Below are 16,181 nucleotides of genomic sequence, written 5' to 3'. Positions count from 1 at the left end.
ACAACCAATGGGCCTTTTCTAACAGAGGGGTTACATGGTCAGACTTCTTAGTTTTAAAGATAATTTTTATAGCAGTATTTTGAATAATTTGCAATCTCCCTATCTCTTTTTGAGTGATTTCATAATAATATCTTCTGTACTTCAATATCTCATATATATGCACTATATTCACAATCCTCGTGACCTTGCCATTTTCTATTTCTTAATTGTGAATTTCCATATATCAATTACAGAAATAACGAATTTGGTTTTATCTTTCTACACTTGTTTCAACTTTATTTTTGTATTTTACACTTCCCTCCCCCCCTCCCCCCCCCCCACACACACACATTTTGTAATATATAGCTTAGGGACTCAATTTCAAAGAACTCAGACACACAAAATACCATAGTTGATTTTAGAAAAGAGCTAATAGGTTTCTATGGTACTTTGTGTGTCTAAGGGCTCCTTTTACTAACCAGCGATAGCGTTTTTAGTGCACGCACTAAACCCATGCTACGAGGCTAGAACTAACGCCAGCTCAATGTGGGTGACGTCATCTACGGAGCCCCAGCGCGGACAGCTTTTCAAGCAAACTTGATTGAAGTTTCAAGTTTGCTACACTGCACCACGCATGTGCATGCCTTCTTGCCCACTAGAGGGCGCATCCCCACCTCGTGGTCCTCAGTTCCATAACCAGCAAAGAAGCCATCCCCGGGGAGGTGGGCGGGTTGTGAGAATATATGCCTGCTGTCCCTGGATAACACCTGTTACGGTAAGTAACTGTGCTTTATCCCAGGACAAGCAGGCATGATATTCTCACATGTGGGTGACCTCCAAGCCAACCAAAAAAGGGCAGGTGGGAGGATGGCAATTTAGGAAAACAGGTTACGTAACACCGACTGGCCAAACCGGCCGTCGCTTCTGGACAAAGTGTCCAGACAGTAGTGGGAGGTGAACGTATGAACCGAAGACCAAGTGGCAGCTTTACATATGTCCTCCACAGGAGTAGACCGGAGGAAAGCAACAGAAGCTGCCATAGCCCTGACCTTATGCCCCGTGACTCGACCATGAAGCGTGAGACCAGCCTGAGCGTAGCAAAAAGAAATACAAGCCGCTAGCCAATTGGACAAGGTGCACTTGGAAACAGGAAGTCCCAGCCGATTAGGATCAAAGGACAAAAATAATTGAGGAACCTTCCGATAAGACTTGGTACGTTGGAGATAAAAAGCCAATGTCCTCTTACAGTCCAGCGTGTGAAGAGCCGCCTCACCAGGATGAGAGTGGGGCTTCGGGAAGAACACCGGAAGGACAATAGACTGATTGAGGTGGAAATCAGACACAACCTTAGGTAGAAATTTGGGATGGGTGCGAAGAACCACCTTGTCATGATGGAACACAGTAAAGGGCGGGTCCGCAACCAAAGCCTGAAGCTCACTAATTCGACGAGCAGACGTGAGCGCAAGTAAAAAGATCACTTTCCAAGTGAGAAACTTAGGAAGAGACTTGTCAATTGGCTCAAAGGGAGGTTTCATCAGCTGAGCCAAGACCACATTCAGATCCCAAACTACAGAAGGAGGTTTCAGCGGAGGATTAACATTAACTAAACCCCTCATGAAACGAACCACCAGAGGATGAAGAGAGAGAGAACGACCCTCTACATGCCGATGGAAAGCAGCAATAGCACTGAGATGCACCCGGATGGAAGTTGTCTTCAGCCCAGACTTGGATAAATGCAACAAATATTCCAGAACCGAGGACACCGGAACCAAACTCGGGTCCAGATGGTGCGAGGCACACCAGGATGAAAATCTGGTCCATTTCTGGGAATAACAAAGTCGAGTCGAGGCCTTGCGCGAGGCTTCCAATACCTCCCTGACCGCCGAAGTCAGGGGGAAAGGAACCAAGCCGTCAGATGTAAAGACTGAAGATTGGGATGCAACAGCGAACCCCGACTCTGAGACAGCAGAGAGGGAAAAACTGGCAGAAGTAGAGGCTCCCTGGCACTGAGTTGAAGGAGCAGGGAAAACCAGTGCTGACGAGGCCAACGTGGCGCTATGAGAATCATAGCGGCTCTGGAGGACTTGAGACAACGTCCTCATTATCAGAGGAAAAGGAGGAAACTGTGACAGGGATCTGGCTAGTCCTAATAAAGCCCGGGGAAAAGCCCAGGGAAAAGAGCAGGGAAGCATTGATAATGTGCCAGGGACTAAGGAGAAGAAATATCCTGAGTATAGGGAAAATCCTGAGCACAGGGTTAAGAGGGAGCCTGTCCCTTTAAAAGCTCACAGAGCTCAGGCTGGAACGGGAAGGACAGGGCTCTTTAAGGAATTAGCTAAAGCTGCTGTGGGGGGGCGTGGTTATGTGCCGAGTCTCCCTTTTTCTGAAGCTCCCTCGTCAGAGAGAGGGAAGGGACAGCTGGGACTGGAAGCTCAGGGGAAGCTGAGAAGGAAACCAGCTACAGCAGCTAACTTTTGGCCAGCCTTCAGAAGTTCTCACCAGGATAGGGAAATGCAAAACCTTGAAACACAATCTGAGGTTTGTGACATGGACTGGTTAGAGAGTAATGCTATGTCTGGGGAAGAACACCCTATGGAATGGGAATAGGTTTAGGAAAGCCTGAATGTCCTTTTTCCTTGGTGAAAGGGTTTTGTTTTTTTGTTCCTTCCTTTTTGAGTTTTATGTTTTGTGAAGGATTTTGTATCCTGTTTTCAACCTGGGCTGGAAGCTGCTGAATTTACTGTTGGGTTAGATAAGTGGAACAGTGGCCACACCTGTGGGGGTACAAGTCCCTCTGCTCCTAGGAAAAAGGGAACTGCCACTCAAATCTACCAGAAGCCTAATTAGTGCTTAGAACCAGGTAGCCTAACTATTGCCAAGGCAGGTACGGTTCTAGCACTGCTTGTGGGAATACTACCTAACAGGAACTGTATTTTATGTTCTTAATTTGTGAACTTAAATTGGCCAGCACTAAAGGGTGCAGTGATAAGAACTGGCACATAAGAGAAAGAAAGCTGAACAAGAGAAAATTGGAATGTTTTGGGTTTTTACTTTGAATGCCAAATTTTGACCTTTTTTTGTTGGAAACTTTTCTTGTGGATAAATAAAAGTGATATATTTGGACAAAAACCCGGCCAGTGTGGTGTGCAGTTTATGGGAGGCACCAGGCCAGCTGTGGCCCACCACGGTTACGCTCGAGCCAAGACTGGGATTCTGTGGAGTTACTAGGCCTCGCCAGGATCCCGGTCCCACAAGTGGTATCAGAGGGGATTATACTGCCTCCAGGTGGACACAGAAAATTTTTTTTTTTTTTTTGGTTTTTGGCTTTCTTTTCTCTCCTGCTACTCTTCTGAGGAGCGATCAGTCTGCTGGGGCCTAACAACTATCGGCTAAGAGGATTTATGTTCCTGAGGAAACAACGCTTGGGCGGAGTCGGTGGAGAATCACAACGTGGGAACAACAGCAGTCTGAGGCGTGAATGATCGAGAGTGCAGATCCAGGAGACAGAGGAACGACAGGATTGTGGTTTTGGGACGCCCTGAGATCCCAAAGGCGTAGACTCTTCAGTCCCTGAGGTAAGAGGTACCTAGGGGGGAAACTGAAGAGGATTCCTAAAGGGAAGTGGTCTCCCAGATTAGCCAGGGAGGGAGAATCTCTGATTTAAGGAGCCGCACTTGGTGTTTCCTGTCCTTTTGTTTATTTCAGGATGGATGTCAAGCAGTTGGCGGCGGTAATGGATGCCGGGAGACAACAATTGACTGAGGACCTGCGTGCGGTGATTCGTGCGAACCAAGAAATATGGAGAGCTACCCAGGAGACGGCACAACACCGTCATGAGGAACTTGTGAAAGTACTTTCAACACAGTTAAGGACTTCTAGTCTGGGACCTGCGGGTGGACAGACACCTATGGACGCAAGTATGCCAGGTGCTGGGGTTCAGAGTTTGGTGGGACCTCAACCTTTACAATTTTTAACGCTATGTAAAATGGGTCCGCAGGATGCGGCTGATGACTTTCTTAATACTTTTGAGCGTGTTGCTACGGCAGCTGGATGGCCAGAGAGCCAATGGGCCGTAAGATTAGCACCTTGTCTGGCAGGGAAAGCTTTGTCAGCATACCAAACTTTAAATCCTGAATATGTTACCAATTATAACCAAGTTAGGACCCACATTTTGGAAACTTTAGGTCTCACGAAAGAATATTACCGTCAGCAATTTCGGGGTTCCCATATGTTGGAAGGGGAGCGCCCTAAAACACTACTGCAGCGCCTGCAACGCATGGCGGAGAGGTGGCTACAGTCTTGTTTAACTGACGTTAAGGCATTATTTGCTGAGATCCTAAAGGAACAATTTATTGAAGCACTACCAGAGATGGTTCGTGGCTGGGTCAAAAAGCTGGGAGGAGATGAGTTGGCACAAGTGGTGGAAGCAACAGAACATTTTATGGATGCCACGGCTTCCTACCCGGGTACAGAAAGTGGGGCTAAAACCTCAAAGGGTGCTTATATGGAGAATGAGATCAGACGAATAGCAGCTCCCGGTATAGTGCCTAAAACCTTGCCTAATAAGCGAGGGGGGCCTAAGAGGGAGGTGATATGCTATAGATGTGGAAAAGTAGGACACTTACAAAAAGATTGTAGGGGAAGGAGAAAGCAAGTCCTGGTAGGTGATAATGCCACAAACAAGTCGGGTTACAAGCACCTGGTCCAAGTAGAGGGACAAAGGGTGGAAGCTTTACTTGACACTGGGGCTAATCAGTCTATGGTGGCCCGATCCTGGTGGCAGGAGGCCATGCAAGGGCGGCGGGAACCTCCAGTGGTAGGACAGGTAGGAATTAAATGTGTTCATGGGGCCACAGTACGTTATCCCTTAAGGGAAGTTAGGGTGAAATACCAGGGACGGTTCCATAGGTTAAAAATAGCAGTGGTACCCAGGGCCCCATACCCCGTAATTTTGGGGAGGGATTGGGAGGGCCTGGGATCCATGTTATCACATAGAGAGGGGCTCGTTTCTACGCGGGCTCAGACACGCCAAGTAGTGGAAAGGGGAAGTATTTCCCAGGTAGAAGAACCTTCCTCTTTTTCTTTTCAGGAGGAGATCTTTGATGAAAGTACGCGGGCCCAACCCAGGAGACCCCGAGCGGGTAGGAAACACGTGAAACGCCAGAGGGGCCGGGGGTTAAGAGAAGTCCAGCAAGCTGGTTGTATGCCATGGGTACCTGGGGAGATTTTAGAGACCTTCCCTACCTTTCAGGAAGAACAAAGGCGGGACCCTTCCTTGAGGGAGGCTTGGCAGCAGGTAGGACAGGGTCCCGAGAAAGGCACCAAGTGGGTGGAGAAAAGGGGTTTGCTTTATAGGGAAACCCAGAAAGAAGGGGAGATGGCTGTAGTAGAGCAACTGGCGGTGCCGAAGGGTTTTCGGAATACGGTCCTCCAGATTGCTCACGATCACCCCATGGCAGGGCATAAAGCCCAAGAGGCCACGCGTATCCAGGTGGCTCGTCGTTTTTTTTGGCCAGGGATGGGGGCGGATGTAGCGAGTTTTTGTGCTTCATGTCCATTATGCCAAAAGCTCTCACATCAGGGCCCGAACAAAGCTCCCTTAATACCCATTCCAGTGGTCCAGGCTCCCTTGTGTAAGGTAGGAATGGATATTGTAGGACCCCTGGAGAAGACATCTAGAGGGTTTCGGTATATTTTGGTGATAGTTGACTTTGGGACACGATTTCCATGGGCCTTTCCCTTAAGAAATATCTCCACTCGCAACATCATCAGTGAACTTATCAAATTATTTTGTATGGTAGGTTTCCCGAGGGAGGTCCTTACGGATAAGGGCAGTAATTTCCTCTCTCGGGAGATGAAGTGTTTTTGGGAGTCTTTTGGGGTTCGTCATCTGAAGACCGCGGCGTACCACCCTCAATGTAACGGTCTGGTTGAACGCTTCAACCAGTCGCTAAAAGGGATGTTGCAAAGGCTAGGGAAAAAGTGCCTTCGCGACTGGGACCTGTACCTTCCCTTGGTCTTGTATGCGGCCAGAGAGAAAGTCCAGGATTCCCTAGGGGTAAGTCCCTTTGAATTAATGTTTGGCAGGTCTCCTAGGGGCCTGTTGGACTTGCTCAAAGAGAGCTGGGACTGCCACCAAGAGCCATCCTCCAATATTATATCTTATTTGGCAAACTTAAAACAGAAGTTGGGGGCTCTGTGGGAAAAAGGTCAACATGGGTTAGAGCAAAGTCAGGGTCGTCAGAAGCGATATTACGATAAAGGGGCGCAAATTAGACAATTGAGCCCGGGACAAAAGGTTCTGGTACTGGTTCCAGATGATCCACATAAATTCCTGGCTCAATGGAAAGGTCCCTACGTGGTTACCCAGCAACGTACGGCGGTGGATTATGAGGTACGAGATCCTAGAGGACGTCATCAGACATACCATGTCAATCTGTTGAAGCCGTGGAGAGAACGGCAGACATTGACAGCTCAGGTGCAGGAAGAGGAGGAGGAAGATTTTGGACCACAGCTAGACGACTTCTTGCAGAAGGAGGAAGTGGGGGTTAACCCAAATTTGACTCGTAGTCAATCTCAGAGTGTGCAGAGATTAGTAACAGAGTTTCAGGATGTGTTATCCCCTATTCCAGGACGCACCGAATTGGTGCATCATGATATCCAGACTGAACCTGGGAAGGTGGTGAGGGTGCGTCCGTATCGGATGTCGGAGGAGCAAAAGCAGCTAGTCCAGGAATTAGTGGAAGAGATGCTGAGCCTAGGAGTTATTGAGGAATCTTGCAGTCCATGGAGCAGCCCTATTGTTATAGTTCCGAAGGCGGATGGGACCCCGCGATTCTGCATTGACTTTCGTAAGGTGAATGAGGTGTCGGCCTTTGATGCCTTTCCCATGCCGCGGGTGGATGACTTGCTAGACAAATTGGGGACGGCCCAATACTTGTCCACTCTGGATCTCACTAAGGGATATTGGCAAATCCCTCTGACCCATGCAGCCCGACCCAAAACAGCTTTCCAGACACCACAAGGCTTATACCAGTTCAGGCGCATGCCCTTTGGGCTTCATGGAGCAGCGTCTTCTTGCCAGCGCGCAATGAACGAGGTTTTACGGGGCCAGCAAGGGCATGCGGCAGCATATATGGATGACGTGGTCATTTTTTCTAATTCTTGGGGAGAGCACGTGGAGCACTTACGGGAGGTCTTGGAAGCACTTCGGGAGGCAGGCTTCACAGTGAATCCGAAGAAATGTGCTTTTGGGCAGAAAGAAGTGGCATATTTGGGTTACGTGGTAGGGAATGGTCAGGTGCGCCCTCTAATGGACAAAGTGCAATGCATACGGGACTTCCCTATTCCTGAATCCAAAAGGCAGCTGAGGGGATTCCTGGGTCTGGTAGGATATTATCGGCGCTTCATTCCTAATTTCGCTACCAGGGCCACACCCTTGACCAACATGCTCCGAAAGAATTGCCCTGAGAAGTTACAATGGGATTCTGAAGGGAGAAGAGCCTGGGAAAGCCTCAAAAATGATTTGTGTCAGGAGCCCGTTTTGGCGGGCATTGATTTCCGACAACCATTTGTACTCCAAACTGATGCTTCGGGGTCAGGTTTAGGAGCTATATTGTCACAAGAACGAGGGGGCATTGAACATCCAGTGTTATACCTTAGTAGGAAGTTGCTACCAAACGAGCGTAATTACGCTACGGTCGAATTGGAGTGCTTGGCCGTAAAGTGGGCAGTGACCAGTCTCAACCATTACCTCAGTGGACGAGCTTTTACCTTGGTCACGGATCATGCTGCTTTACGGTGGTTGGACTCCATGAGGAATAACAATACTAGGCTCACGCGATGGTATTTAGCTTTACAAGGATACCGATTCCAGGTGGTTCACAGGCCAGGGAAGCTGCATACTAATGTAGACACTCTGTCGCGTCTGTCGGAACTATCGTCACAGAATCCTTCTCTTACCCGGGGTAAGATTTTGAGGGTGGGGGAATGTGACAGGGATCTGGCTAGTCCTAATAAAGCCCGGGGAAAAGCCCAGGGAAAAGAGCAGGGAAGCATTGATAATGTGCCAGGGACTAAGGAGAAGAAATATCCTGAGTATAGGGAAAATCCTGAGCACAGGGTTAAGAGGGAGCCTGTCCCTTTAAATGCTCACAGAGCTCAGGCTGGAACGGGAAGGACAGGGCTCTTTAAGGAATTAGCTAAAGCTGCTGTGGGGGGGCGTGGTTATGTGCCGAGTCTCCCTTTTTCTGAAGCTCCCTCGTCAGAGAGAGGGAAGGGACAGCTGGGACTGGAAGCTCAGGGGAAGCTGAGAAGGAAACCAGCTACAGCAGCTAACTTTTGGCCAGCCTTCAGAAGTTCTCACCAGGATAGGGAAATGCAAAACCTTGAAACACAATCTGAGGTTTGTGACATGGACTGGTTAGAGAGTAATGCTATGTCTGGGGAAGAACACCCTATGGAATGGGAATAGGTTTAGGAAAGCCTGAATGTCCTTTTTCCTTGGTGAAAGGGTTTTGTTTTTTTGTTCCTTCCTTTTTGAGTTTTATGTTTTGTGAAGGATTTTGTATCCTGTTTTCAACCTGGGCTGGAAGCTGCTGAATTTACTGTTGGGTTAGATAAGTGGAACAGTGGCCACACCTGTGGGGGTACAAGTCCCTCTGCTCCTAGGAAAAAGGGAACTGCCACTCAAATCTACCAGAAGCCTAATTAGTGCTTAGAACCAGGTAGCCTAACTATTGCCAAGGCAGGTACGGTTCTAGCACTGCTTGTGGGAATACTACCTAACAGGAACTGTATTTTATGTTCTTAATTTGTGAACTTAAATTGGCCAGCACTAAAGGGTGCAGTGATAAGAACTGGCACATAAGAGAAAGAAAGCTGAACAAGAGAAAATTGGAATGTTTTGGGTTTTTACTTTGAATGCCAAATTTTGACCTTTTTTTGTTGGAAACTTTTCTTGTGGATAAATAAAAGTGATATATTTGGACAAAAACCCGGCCAGTGTGGTGTGCAGTTTATGGGAGGCACCAGGCCAGCTGTGGCCCACCACGGTTACGCTCGAGCCAAGACTGGGATTCTGTGGAGTTACTAGGCCTCGCCAGGATCCCGGTCCCACAAAACGCATAAAGGAATCTCTCTCCCCAGTCGAGAAGGAAGGCATCTGCCTCGAGACGGTCCTGGGCGTACATCCGGGAACAATAGAGAGGCAGTTTGCGAGTATCCGGGGAAGCAAAGAGATCCACCTGAGGGGTCCCCCAGCGGTCGAAGACCTCGCGTAGGACTCGGGAGTTTAGCAACCACTCGTGCGGCTGGAGAAGACAACTGAGTTTGTCTGCGAGACAATTCTTTTCTCCTTGGATGTAAACCGCACGTAGGAAGATGTTCTGGGAGACCGCCCATTCCCAAAGGCGCAGGGCTTCCTGGCACAGGGCCCAAGAACCCGTACCCCCTTGTTTGTTTACATAATACATCGCCACCTGGTTGTCCGTGCGTACGAGGACTACCTGGTCGTGGAGCAGGTGGCCGAACGCTCGAGCTGCCAGAAAAATGGCACGAAGCTCCAACACATTGATGTGACAAAGACGGTCCTCCGCCGACCATAGACCCTGGGTCCGCAGACCGTTGAGATGAGCTCCCCACGTGTACTCCGAGGAGTCCGTGGTCAGGACCTTGCGATGCGTCGGAACGAGAAAGAGCAAACCCCCTGAAAGATTGGAAGAGTTTGTCCACCAACGGAGCGAGCGTCTCAAAGAGGGAGTCACCCTTATCTGGCAAGAGAGTGGATCGCACTCCTGACGCCATTGGGAGGCCAAGGTCCACTGAGGAAGCCTCATGTGTAATCGGGCGAATGGAGTGACATGGACCGTCGACGCCATGTGGCCCAGGAGCACCAACATGCGATGAGCCGAAACTGCGGGCATCAGCGAAACCTGGCGACTCAATCGAAGCAGTGCCTGCAACCGAGGAGGAGGAAGGAAGGAACGGAGGCGAACCGTGTCCAGCACGGCTCCGATGAACTGAATGGATTGAGTCGGGTTCAACTGAGACTTGGGGAAGTTCACCTCGAACCCCAGACGTTGAAGGAAGATGATAGTCTGTCGGGTCGCTGAGATAACCCCCTCCCTGGTGGAGGCCTTGATGAGCCAATCGTCCAGGTAGGGAAAGACCTGAAGCCCCTGGGATCTCAGAGCTGCCGCAACCACCACCATACACTTCGTGAAGACTCGAGGGGACGAAGTCAGACCAAATGGGAGGACCCGATATTGAAGGTGCCAATCTCCCACCTTGAACCGTAAATACTTGCGGAAAGCGGGATGCACCGGAACATGAGTGTAAGCTTCCTTCAAGTCTAGGGAGCACATCCAATCCCCCTCCTCCAACAGAGGGTATAAAACCGGAAGTGACAACATCCGGAACTTCTCCCGGACCAGGAATTTGTTGAGCTTCCGGAGATCCAAAATGGGGCGTAAGTCCCCTGTCTTCTTTGGGACCAAAAAGTAACGGGAGTAAAACCCCGTTCCCCATTGTTCTGGGGGCACTGGTTCCACCGCCCGTAGGCTCAACAACGCCCTGGCCTCCAGAAGGAGAAGGGGAAGTTGGCTGCGGTTGCACGGACACGTTCCAGGTGGATGGTCCGGCGGCGTGGCTGAGAAATTCAGCGAGTAGCCCTCGGAGATGATCCGGAGCACCCATGCGTCGGATGTAATCTCGGTCCAAGCCACAGAAAAGGACCTGAGTCGGCCCCCGATTGGGAGGGGGTCCGGTGATATTGCGGAGGGGGCCCGCCCCCATCCGCACAGCCCGTCAAAAGGACGGGGCCGGCTTGGACGCTCCCTGCGCCGGAGGTTTCGACTGTCCCCCTCTACCCTGTTGGGGAGGGCGCCGTGCCGGAGGCCTAGAAAATGCAGGAGTAGACTTCTGCGGGTATCTCCTCGGGGGCGGCCGGAAAGATTTTTGCGGCGGGGCACGAGGTTTAGCATGGACCAAGAAGGCTAAGGAGCGCTCCTGTTCCGACAAACGTTTGGTCGCCGCCTCCAAGGATTCATCAAAAAGTTCAGAACCCACGCATGGTAAATTGGCCAGGCGTTCTTGTAGGTTAGGATCCATATCGAGGGTACGGAGCCAGGCCAGCCGGCGCATAGCCACCGCAAAGGCCGAGACTCTCGAAGCAAGCTCAAACGCGTCGTACACAGCGTGGAACAGGTACAGCCGCAATTGAGACAAGTTGGACATGAATGTGGCAAACCCCTCTTGATGGGAAGCAGGCATGACCTCCCGATACTGAGGTAGGTCCTTCACCATGCTACGCAAATAGGATGAAAACGTAAATGCGTAGTTGAGGACCCTGATGGCCATGAGGGAAATAGAATAGAGGCGACGACCAAACTTGTCCAGGGTCCTCCCCTCCCTTCCGGGCGGGACCGCTGCCGAGACTCTGGAGGGTTGAGTCTTTTTAAGCGCCGACTCCACAATCAACGACTGGTGGGAGAGTTGAGGCTTATCGAACCCTTTAGATGGAATGGTCCGGTATTTGGACTCCATCTTCGACGGCACCGCAGTGATTGTAAGAGGGGAGTCCAAGTTCTTAAGGAAGGTTTGATGTAGAACCTTATTCAGGGGAAGGCGAGGAGTTTCCCTCGGGGGAGTAGGAAGATCCTGCTCCTCTAGGAACTCTTTAGTATATTGAGAACCCGCCATTAAGTCAAGCCCCAAGGCCTGTGCCATATCCTGCACGAACCTGGAGAAGGAGGATGTTCTGGCGGCCGGTGAGGGGGTTCGAGATCTCCCCGCCGAACAGAAGGGGGAAGCCTCGCGGGAATACCGCGGTTCCCTGCCAGACCCCGATCCCCAGGAGGCCACATCGAGCGACCTCGAAGGGGTCGGGGAACGCCTGCGCCCCGAAGAGCCCTTGGGAGAAACCCCGGGGGTCCGAGGCACCGAGGCACGCCCCCTCCGTCTCGGGGAAGAGTCTTTCGAACCCCCTCTCGCGGGGGAACGAAACAGGCTTGGGTTGTCGAGGCGGAGCTCCGAGACACACAAGGTCTCGCCCTCGAGCGGCGAAGAGCGGCCACGTCTCCGAGGAGAACCCCGAGAACGTTTGGGTTTCCTCGGACGACGCCTCGCCTGAGGCCGGCCCGAGGGCGATGAGCCCCGGGAAGACCTCGAAGAAGAGGACGAGGATATCCTCCTGACCCGACGCACCTTGTCCCTAGGCCTAACGGTCCTCTCATGCTGGGCCTCCGAGGTCGAAGTCGAGGGCAAGGTCGGGGCCAAAGTCGGGGCCGGACCGGCACCCGAAGTCGAGGGCACCGAGACCAAGGTCGCCGAGGCCTGGGCCGTCGAGACCGGCGCAGTCGAGGCCGAAGCCTGCTGCAGTTGCTCGATGGCTCCGGACAGCTCCGAGGTAATCAACGCTCGGAGCAAGTCTTGAAAGGCCGGGATCCCCATCATGGCCGGTAGGTCCGAGGCCGGGGGGTGCTCCCTGGAGGGCGACCTCGGTCTCGAGTATTCCCTCGGGGCACTAGATTTGCCAACCCTGGGCTGGGCCGAGGCCGACCCACCCGCTGTCGAGGAGCCCGAGGATGGCTTCTTCGCCGAACCTGGAGCTGAGGAGGGAAGCGGGGACTTACCCGAGGTAGGCTTTGTCGGAGCAGCAGGCTTCGATGAAGTCGAGGGACGCGGCTGGGGCGAGGATCCCGAGGCCGAGGCCGGGGCCGAAGCCGAGGCCGACGTCGAGGCCTTTCCCGCCGCGGGGTCTGCAGAGAAGAGCTCCGCCATCCGGGCACGGCGTCGGCGGGGCGCTCTGGATTGAAAGGTGGAGCACCTCTCACAGGAGTCAGTAGGGTGCTCCGGACCCAAGCAAATCAAGCACCACCGGTGCGGATCGGTAATTGACAGCAACCGATCACACCGGGTGCATTTCTTAAAGCCCGTCAAGGGACGGGACATGAAAAAGAAAAGGGGCCGGGAACGAACGACGTCCCGCGGCCGCGGCTCCCGGGAGCCCCCGGAGCCGAACGGAAGAAATAAAACTTTTTTTTTTTTTTTTTCGACGATAAACGACGAACTAAGAAGGAAAACAACAAATAAAGCACAGCGACCGAGCAAAATAACCCAGACGCGGTGTCAGAAGGCAGAAAAACAGGAGCTCAATTTCCACAGGGCTTCTGGCTCCGCGGAAAAAACTGAACTGAGGACCACGAGGTGGGGATGCACCCTCTAGTGGGCAAGAAGGCATGCACATGCGTGGTGCAGTGTAGCAAACTTGAAACTTCAATCAAGTTTGCTTGAAAAGCTGTCCGCGCTGGGGCTCCGTAGATGACGTCACCCACATGTGAGAATATCATGCCTGCTTGTCCTGGGATAACAAGTTTATTCAAGTTTATTAGGATTTTATATACTGCCTATCCAGGTTATCTAAGCGGTTTTTTACAATCAGGTACTAACGCATTTTCCCTATCTGTTCCGGTAGGCTCACAATCTATCTAACGTACCTGGGGCTATAGTAAAAGGAGCCCTAAGTGTTTTGAAAATGAGCCCATATCAATGTCTGTTTTTATGTAGACCCCTGATGAAAGCTGTTTAGCTGAAACACAGCCCGTGTAGCGTCCATCTTCAATCAAGTTTTTTATATATTTGGGACTGAATATTTAGCCAATAAAAGAACCTATTTACAATACAACTTGATCACTGCTTGTTGCTTCTTAAATCTACTTTCACCAGCGTTAATACACATTCCTCTTCCATCAACATTTAACAAACACCATAAGATTTTCATTGATTTGTTATTATCATAAACGCTACAGAAATCTTATCTCCCTCCAAAGCTGGTGCAAGAGTCTAGTCAAGTCACTTCACTCTCCATTGCCCCAGGTACAAAATAAGCACTTGCATATAATAAGTAAACCACTATAATTGTAACCACAGAAAGGTGGTATATTAAGTCTCATCCCCTTAGATCAGTGTCTCACAAACTTTGCAAGTTGCAGCACACTAAACTGACAGACGTGGCTTGAGGGCAACCAGAAGTGTGTGGATGTTGATGTGGTGACATCACACACATGCGTGACATCATCACGTCGATGTCCGCGAACGCACAGAGGCCCTCCAGATGGGGCCCCGGACTGCCAGTGGTGGGTGCTGAAAAAGAAGAGGCATGGAGAGATGCCAGGGAGGAGGAGAGGTGCTGGTGGCGGCTGACTGCCTACAGGACGTGCCCTCGCCACGAGCCAGTGCTGGCGCCCCTCCTCTTGCAGCACACCTGAAATCTCATGCGGTATACAATTTGTGATATACCTAGATTACTTTCAGGTCCCTAAACCCCACCATAAGATTTTTATAATTATATTAACCAACCCTAGTCATCATCACCCCAACACTACCCCTCCTAGAATACTTCTGACCAGGATGGGCTTGTAAAAATACAATTGTGCATTCTATTATTATACTGTATATACACGTGCACATGCACACATAATGAAGACAATTTTCCAAGGCCAATTACTTAAAAAATGGGGTTTCTTTTTAAAGTGCCCATTCCTCTTCATAGTAACAGTAAATGACAGCAGAATAGTTCATCCAGTCTGCCCAACAATTACATTCATTATCAAGGCAATGTTGAACTAACAATCTAGTATATTATTACATTTTCTTGCTATAAGATGTCTTCCCTTCCCCCCCCCTTGAGATATTCAAGATCTGTACTCAGATGATATTGAATGTGGTATAAAATATGCATACTTGCTACTGATCTGTCTTGCTGCTGCATACGGACAAGACTGTAGAAGTCCGTCTGGCATCAGCTACACTGCCCAACTACTGCAGTTGCCATGATATCTAACTCCAGCCTATCCCCGTCTGATTTGCCATATACTGGAAGCAGACCATATAATTCCGACCAACATCGGCTTTGCTTCTCCACTGATGGGTTTCCATTTAAGCAACAAAGTTATAGCTATTGCCAGAGGTTGTGGTAAGAGCGGCTAGCGTAGCTGGTTTTAAGAAAGATTTGGACAATTTCCTCAAGGAAAAGTCCATAGTCGGTTATTGAAAAAGACATGGGGGAAGCCACTGTTTGCCCTGGATCGGTAGCATGGAATGTTGCTACTCCTTGGGTTTTGGCCAGGTACTAGGGACCTGGATTGGCCAATGTGAGACCGGGCTACTGGGCTTGATGGACCATTGGTCTGACCCAGTAAGGCTGTCCTTATGATCTATCAAATTTTGCGTCAATACTATTTTCTTTCATTGTGGGTAAAAAAAAAAAAAAAAAGAGCTGCTTGCTTCAGTTTGTATGGTTATCAGGATCTATGGTTTGACTGCAGCGGCTCTATGCTACCCTCCAGAAGTTGCAACCCTAGGCAACTGCCTAGTTTGCCTGCTTGGTAAGCCTGCCCTATCTCCCTCTTACCTTTTATACCCATCATGTTGTTAGGTGCCATCGACTTGTGTTTGAGTCTTGAAAACTTGATAATGATATCATGTTTTCTTGGCGGAATACAGACGTAAATTATCGGGCCTTTCTTCTGTGCAGTATAAATTCAATGTTGTCACATTAAACGCAATCCTCCGCCTCCAATAGTGCCCATCTACTGCTGCCCAGATAGGTGGTACATCTTAGTCTGACATCTCTGCTGAAACCTGTCTGCCTTGGGAGGCCCTGCTGGTAGTGAAACTACTGACGGCATAGCTTTCAGCTTCACAGATGACGCAAGCCCCAGTGGCATGACAAGCCCATGTACAATGACTGGAGATACCCACCATGCACCTGCTGTATATTATGCTTGATATGTCTGTGATGTCATCAAACAAAAGGCCATTTATTGCCTGAAATCATACTGAGCAGGGAGGAGAAAGTTTAACCTGAATGAGCAAGTTACTCTTCACAGGAGTTTAATGCATACAAAGGCAATCGGTGCACAGAAACCTAAACTGATCACCGAACAAACCAAACATGAATTTCAGCACTATAAAGACATTCTTCAAAGTACCAAACACCATGGCCTCTAGAATGTTCCACATTCCCCCATCTTTCTTACATTACATTACATTAGAGCAGTGGTTCCCAAACCTGTCCTGGGGACCCCCAGCCAGTCAGGTTTTCAAGATATCCCTAATGAATATGCATGAGAGAGATTTGCTTATAATGGAAGTGACAGGTATGCAAATCTCTCTCATGCATATTCATTAGGGATATCTTG

At 50.1% G+C, this 16,181-nt stretch overlaps 1 protein-coding gene across 4 annotated transcripts in view; it reads right to left on the bottom strand.

Annotated features, from left to right (window-relative positions):
• The window catches only part of CHST3 (carbohydrate sulfotransferase 3), a 195,153-nt gene that overhangs the window by 100,667 nt on the left and 78,305 nt on the right, over positions 1-16,181 (bottom strand). The window lies entirely within an intron of this gene.

This window comes from Geotrypetes seraphini, chromosome 4 (assembly GCF_902459505.1).
Source record: "Geotrypetes seraphini chromosome 4, aGeoSer1.1, whole genome shotgun sequence".
NCBI classification, from domain to species: Eukaryota; Metazoa; Chordata; class Amphibia; order Gymnophiona; family Dermophiidae; genus Geotrypetes; species Geotrypetes seraphini.
The sequence above is the reverse complement of the archived record's forward strand: the minus strand, read 5'-3'. Positions and strand labels throughout refer to the sequence as shown.